The sequence below is a fragment of the Sinocyclocheilus rhinocerous genome, unplaced genomic scaffold (genome assembly GCF_001515625.1).
Source record: "Sinocyclocheilus rhinocerous isolate Xijiao unplaced genomic scaffold, SAMN03320098_v1.1 scaffold1948, whole genome shotgun sequence".
NCBI classification, from domain to species: Eukaryota; Metazoa; Chordata; class Actinopteri; order Cypriniformes; family Cyprinidae; genus Sinocyclocheilus; species Sinocyclocheilus rhinocerous.
This window is the reverse complement of record NW_015644094.1, coordinates 378,411-385,966: the sequence shown is the minus strand read 5'-3', so window position 1 is coordinate 385,966 and position 7,556 is coordinate 378,411. Positions and strand designations below refer to the sequence as shown.

The window sequence follows — 7,556 nt, the reverse complement described above, 5'->3', positions numbered from 1 at the left end:
AAAGGGATAGCCAAAATGCTGCCAAAAATGAAAATTCGGTCACCATTTACTTACCCATATATCATTCCAAACCTGTATGACATTATTTAGAACATAAAAGAAGATATTTTGAGAAAAGTCTGTTTTTTTTCCCATACAATGAAAGTCAATAGTCATCAAAACTGTTACTGTACCAAAATTCTTTAAAATATATATTTTTTGTGTTCCGCAGATAGAAGTCATACAGTTTTGTAACAACAAAATGATGACAGATTTTTCATTTTTCGGGAGAAGTATCCTTTTAATGCAGATGGATGGCCCTGGTACCAGACCAGGTAAAGGTGGTGAAGTTTACCCTGTGAGAAGACGTCTACATGGGGCTGGTCAGCATTGATGGTCTTCAGGCAGCTGTGGAATGTGCGCTTCACAGCATGAGCTTCTGTGTGGAACTTCTGAAGCTTTTTGGCTATAAGATTAGCTGGCATCAGTGTACTGGGTGTTTCTAAACGCTGTGCAACCTCTTCACTTTCAGGCCACATGAAGGTGACGTGATATACATCTGAAACTTGGAAAGGAAACATGTGGGTAAGTTCACATTATATACACCAGGGTATATATACTGAGGTGGAAATATTTTGTGTAAAATACAAAAAACTTTATCATAGCATTTATTTTGACAGTGAATGTCCTAAAAAAAGATTCATAAACAGAGATCATAAATAAACAAAAGGGAAAATGGCAATTATGTGAAAATGGTGCATTCGCACCATCACAAATCTGCAGGGAGCTCTGGCTTTTGTTCATTACAGCTGGGCTTTCTGAAACCCTGAGGACACACTGGGCCCGTTTGGGATTCTGCAAACAGGTTGAGCGCTGTCAAGGTCCACAGATAATGAAGTGCATTCTAACAAGGGTGCGTGTTGGCTACCTGTCTCCCAGTCCCACTCTCTGAACTAAGAAAAGTGTAATGATCATACAGACATTACCTCCTGTGACAGGGTCTATCCTCTGGCCCGAGCTCCTTTCAATCAGGACGACATCAGGAGCTTCCAGCATCACTGTGAGGAAAGAGTTAAAAGAAAGCGCTAGAGTTTGACAAATCCTTTAGGGAGTGATAGCAAGTCCGAGAGGGATATTTGGCCGGTCTCATTATCGAGTCCTGATTCAAACCTCTTGTTTTTCAGTTGGGAACAACAAAGTGTTTGGACAACATGCCACTAACCAACATGATCTGGAGTGATGCCTGCTTCTTGTAGATATAGCGCCTCTTCTTGCGTCTTGGGAATGGCTTCCAAAACCCAGCCCTGGAAATACAATGCATATATTATACACATACTTCTCTTGAGAGGGAACAAATAATCTGCTTTAAACAATAATCCAACTCTCTGGTGACGGAGTCCAACTCTGCTGGTGACACAGACGATGCTGACAACTTCTGCTATTAACACAGCTGAAACCTTGCATTTTGTCTTAAACAAACACACACACACACACACACACACACACACACACACACAATTTTTCTGTTTACATGTCTATAAATGCACTTGCTTTTCCCCACGGTCAGCTACTGTGCTTAAATTGTAGTTTAAAATTGTTTTTATATAGGCAAAACAATATCCTGCTTGGAAAAATACTTAAAAAAAAAAAAACAGTAATAGGCTTTGAATGAATAATTTTATATGAATAATTCATATAAATTGCTGCCCTGTACCAGTCTAAATAATGAATGTATAAATTGTTGTATGAATAAGGAGTAAAACTGGCCCATATGGGGTCTCATGCAGGGAGGCAAATGGAGGGTTAAATCCATAAAATCCTTGAAAATGTACCTAATTCTCCAGCTCCTCTCCACACTTCTCACTTAGCAATAAAAATAACATAAGAAGAAAGAAAACCACATGCATATCATTCATTAGCTACAAATCCATAAAAAAAATCCTCCTCTCTAATAGTCTCCTAAATCCCAAGGCTTCCTGTGCAATGGTGCGGTAAAATAAAGAACAGTCAAAGAACCATCTCCCAAAAGTGCTTGTTAGGGGCCAACTTATTACTGCAGCGAATAATCTTAAAATAAATAAATATATGCAACAAACATTTATAGATCTAAGTATTATCAGAGGAGCTGTCGGTTTTTGCTGCTGAGTTTCGAGTGTCTGTTTGATATCAGCCTTTGTTTTTTCAGGCTTTGATCTTTACCAGCAAACCTATCCTTTGCTTCACCTGATCTCAGCGTGCAAGTTTCCTCCCACTTACTTTCCCATTAAGCATTTGATTGCCTCTGTGACTGGGAAGCCCATGAGCAGGGCCTGACTCACAGATTGCTTACACAATCTAACTGCCGTGAATATAGAAAAATACAGTGTAGATGTTGAGCAAATTACAGCCTCTTGAATTACAAATGTCAGTACACTCTTAAAAATAAAGGTTCTTTATTGGCATTTATGGTTCCATCAAGAACCTTTAACGTCCATGGAAATTTTCCTTTACACACAAGGTTCTTAACAGTGGAGAAAGGTTCTTTAGATTTTTAAAACTTTTCTTCACACTAAGAAAAAAAATGGTTCTTTACGAACTGTTCAAGGTTCTTTTCGGAACCAAAAATGGTTCTTTGACATCACTGCGAAAACCCCCTCTTGGAACCTTTATTGTCAAGAATGCAGTGCAAATCACTATTCATTACCTATGCTCCCTCTCTTCATTTTCCACAAGAGTACAAGTCTAAAGTTTTACAAACAGTAGCCTCATGAGAGAACGAGAGAGCGAGGGAGAAAGAATTAAGACAGCTTGAGAAGCAGTGACAGGCGGAGATGAACTAGATGACCTAGATTAGGCATGATTAACATTCGTTGTTGCTTAATTTGGAAAAACAGTTAGACAAGCACACACACACACACACACACACACATGTAGGCATCAGTGGCAGAGCAATTAAGCTTAGCTGTCTAGGCTCCAGTGGTGATGTGACATGTCAATCATTCCATTCTTTGGCCCATTTAAGTGTGTGCGAAGCTAGAGACCATGAGATGAAGGCTCCTCATGGTGAGCCAGAGATGCTTTGTCAGATGTCTAACTCTACAGAGGAAAAACTCTACCTCAATCCTCTGCTCATATGCAGATCAGTCGGGAAGGAAAATAATTAAATAACCTGATAAATACTATCAGACAGTTTGCCTGAAGGGATAAACATCCATTACTAGATTCAAAGCAGTTGCTAATCACAAACTACTGAGATTAAAAGGTGAAAGTTAAAGGATGGCAAGCGAAAAAAGTTTCGCGATGGGATCCTTGGCTGAGTAAAGCCATTTGCGGAGTTTAGTGAGGAATAAAAGGAGATGCTGTTTGGAGTCGGACGATTTACATATTCCTCCGTGCGGCCACACAGAAGAAACTGACACTTCAGAGAAAGACACGATCAGGGAGACCGTGATTGATTGTGTGATTTGATGGCGAGATGAAAGGAGGAATCAAAAGGGTGTGAGATCTGAGAGCGTACGTGAACGGACACCTCAGCGGTGAGGCTCTTAGCATCAGTACTGAGATCACATGTAACTGGCAGCCGGTGAGGGGCCTGCTGGTGATGAAAGCTTTTCTCAGAGAACTCTCACCGGGCAGTCTTGCATTCCCCGAGACCCATCCCAGCAGTCCTCAAGGGAGGCGGAGAAACACACGTCTAATTATTTATCATAGAAGGTTGAGTGTAAATAAAGAAAAAATATGACAACTTATTTGGGCATCACGCTTGTAAAAATACACTGTTCAAAACTCGGAGGTTACATGCAAGATCAGGATGAAAATATGTGTCTCTCACTTTCTTTTTTTCACTTTTAAGTTGAGTTAACTGCTCAGTGGTAATTTTTCTAAATGAATTACTAAAGAAATAAAAGTAAATAAAAAAAAACAAGTCCTTACCCGTCAAATACAGTCTGGTTTTGATTTGAATCAGCTGGCTCCAGAGGTCTTTGGGAATCTTCTATCAGACCAACATTAACAAACATTTGAAATGGCTTTGCACCGGTGGCTGTCAAATCAAATAAAAATACAGAACTACAGACTCCTGTCATTTGCATGTTGATCAGACCAACACTGCATAGCAACATTAAATCACAGAGAGTACATTTTTAAATCAAACTTAATAATTAATACTAACTGACTTCAAATCAAACCCTATAATCTAATCTAATCTAATCTAATCTAACCTAATCTTATTTTATCTTATGTAATATAATATAATGAATGCCAGGTAGTCTAATAGAAATATAAACCAACTGACTCCTGTCATTTGTTTGTTTCTAACATTACCTTCTAAACCTATATCTGCTCTATAGTAAACAACTTTTAAATTGTCCACCAAAACAATCGAATTATTATTAAACAAATAATATGAGAAATATTCAAATAGCTGTTGAATCTCTATTTATGACATCCTCTGCTGCTTTCATCTCACTCTCCTTTGTGAATTTTGTGAAAATGATAATAATTGGAATCTTTTGGATCGTTCTATTTTAAACTCAAGGCCATGGCGAGTTTAAGTGAGAGGATAATTAGAATAATTAAACCATTGGGAGGCACGTTTCCTAAGCACATCTCTCTCTTTTCTTCTAATTCTATTCAGCTCTCCTGATTTATCGACTAACTAGCCTGCGTTGCATTTGCATGATCAGACTTCAGACAAAATCAGTTCTATGTCTTTACAATACCACAGAGACAGCAATTACCGGCATCCAGAGAGTGTAGCAAATGCTGACAACATTACCTTTCCTACTTATACATCTAAAATTAATATCATGATCAAGGCATTCCAGACTACTTTTCCTTGAAGATACTTTGCAATTAAGTAGTAACATGTTGCACACACACGCTTAAAAGCAGATTCCCTCTTCTAGGCCTCCTAAAAAGGCAAATATAGTCATAACAATCTATAGTAAACCTTATAGAAGTACATGTGTTTTCAAGAGAATGAGAAAGAGAGACCCCACCTGTTTTTTGTCTTGGTACTGCCGTGCAGCTCTGCTTAGGTCACTGTCATCCTTTAAGATATCGCTAAAAGTTACGTGAATAGCCTCTGTGTGCTCACACAACTTTTTAGCCTGCGACAAAAGAGGACAATCTGAAGCAACATATAAAATGACAAAAATGAAAATACTCTGAACAGGTAAAGCTGTACAGATGGCAGTATTGGGGATCTCTGAGGCCGGACGCTGTCACTATGATGAATACATTATTGAAACGTTACTCCGATTGACATGACAGGTGTATTTATAAATACATTTCAAGACTGAAGAAAGTACACAAAGACAAAGAAACAAATATATGCAGAGTTATTTACAGGAAGCACAACACTAACAGTGCTGGATGACACTTTAAGAGACATAAACAAGAAAAATATACACTAATTGTAACAAAGTTTAAATGGCAGAAATTATTGGAGCTACTCAGTTTGGGACTTAAAATAATGCACTTATGGTTCTTTTCCCGGACGCTGGAGGACCCAACAATATGATTCTTGGCACTGGAATAAATAAAATGAATGAACTGTTCCTAATACATTACAGATGCAAGGCAACATTATAGTTAATTAAATCTAGTAATGTATTTCTAGTTGATGTCTAAACGCTGGCAGTTAGTATCATTCTATAATAAGGTTAAACTGCCTTTTTATTTGAACAATGTTAAATAAGTTGGATCGTTACAGCTCCAACTTCAAGTCAGCTTCTTATTTGATATTATGTACGACTGCGCCACCTTGTGGTAAGGAATGTATTTTTATAAGAACGAATTACCTTCATACGTAATTTCAAAAATAGTCAGGATTTATCAATAGTGCAAATACATAAATAAATACATAAATAAATAAAAACCTTACCATCAAAACTGTCCCTTTTTAGGAAGTTAATCAGGTATTGAATGGGGTCCTCTGGTTTGTCCACCATTACATTGCTCAGTACTGTCTGCAAATGTATAATTTATTTGATCAATTTATTTGCCTTAGAAATCATTCAACTTATTAAGCATTGTCTAATAAAATGTCTATACCTGGACCAGGTGAAATATGTCATGTTTCTCTGCATAAATGACCATCTCAGGAGGGATTCTGAGGGGCCTTACAGTCGCATCCATCACTGTACACCACAGGACACAGAGGTCACCAAATTTTTTGTGGATAATTATTTGGATAATTTTTTTTTACCAATTATCCAAATAATGTTTAGTCCTAGAAAGCTATTATTATCAGAACACGCGAGCAAAACATAGCAGTTAGCAGATCAATGAATGAGAGGGCAGCGTTACCAGAGTTGCCCATATACCACACCATGTTACAACACAGTAGTGCTATTGCAGACAGAAACAATACTGTACTACATCGATGTTTCCTGTCGGCTCAATTTTTGAGTGGACTTTGCTGTTCCGATGAGCTTGAATGGTATACGAGTGGAGCGACTGAGCGGAGCGCACACGCATAGAGCGGATAATACGCAGAGCGTCACACCACGTGAAAGTGAAACCTGAGTGAACTAATTTTCGGCAGCCGAAATTTCGGTGCATCTCTAATTATTGGCGACATCAGAAATGGATATTATATAATAGATGCTTTTTTGAACATTTTAGCAATTTACAAATATTAAAAAAGGATTTTTACATGGCACCCCTGCTCTCGACAGACGGCACCCCGGTTGGGAAACACTGAACCAGCAGGTGCCAGTAGATCAATAATCACAGCTTGCTGCAAGGAAAAACTGTAAAATATCCCCAATAAAAGTGTATTAATTCTGAGGCAAGGATGGGACGTGTTTTTAGTCAGTACAAAATACCAGTAAACAAACAAATTTTCGGACTGACCCTTTAAACAGAACAAATGACGGAAATTACATTGGTTTTCAGATGCAGCATTGACTTGCCAGCTGAAAGCCTTCTACTACTCTTTGGGAAAATTTGAGGAATGTAACGAAAACCACGTAGGTAACCTTACTTGATTAAAAAAAGAGAGTCAAAAAGAAGACATTTATTTAAAGGGGTCATATGATGCGATTTCAATTTTTCCTTTCTCTTTGGGGTGTTACATAAGCTCTTGGTGCATAAAGAAGATCTGTAAAGTTGCAAAGACTAAAGTCTCAAATCCAAAGAGATATTCTTTTAGGGATCATATCGATCGGAACACAGTTCATGCACGTAGCTCACTTCTAACGAGCTGGCGCGAGGACTGGATTAACCGCTGGGCTACATCATGTGTCATTCACCAGTGAGAAATCTTAGTACTACAATACCAGGAAGGAAGATCGGCTTGTTGATGTTTGCCTGCCATCTAGCTCTGTCTGCACAGCGTGCGAGAACGCGCGGATGAGTATCCTGTCTGCGCAGAGGTATGCTAATACATACGTTGACAGGCAGGTAGGAAAGCATATTAAAACGCTCGGACCGAGCGTTTTGATTAGACGAACATAAGCGAAACTACTTTGTTTGGTCTTCCAAAAGAGGACGATATCACTTCGTCATGCCTAGAGCTGATCCGTGCTGGTCGCTGAGGAAATACAACAACTTCGTGCTGTAGATCACCGGATCGGCTTTCACCGTGGACG

The 7,556-nt window shown here is 38.6% G+C and overlaps 1 pseudogene; it reads right to left on the bottom strand.

Annotated features, from left to right (window-relative positions):
- Nucleotides 1–306: 306 nt before the first annotated feature.
- LOC107757964 (adenylate kinase 8-like) lies at nucleotides 307–6,099 on the bottom strand (annotated as a pseudogene).
- Nucleotides 6,100–7,556: the final 1,457 nt, after the last annotated feature.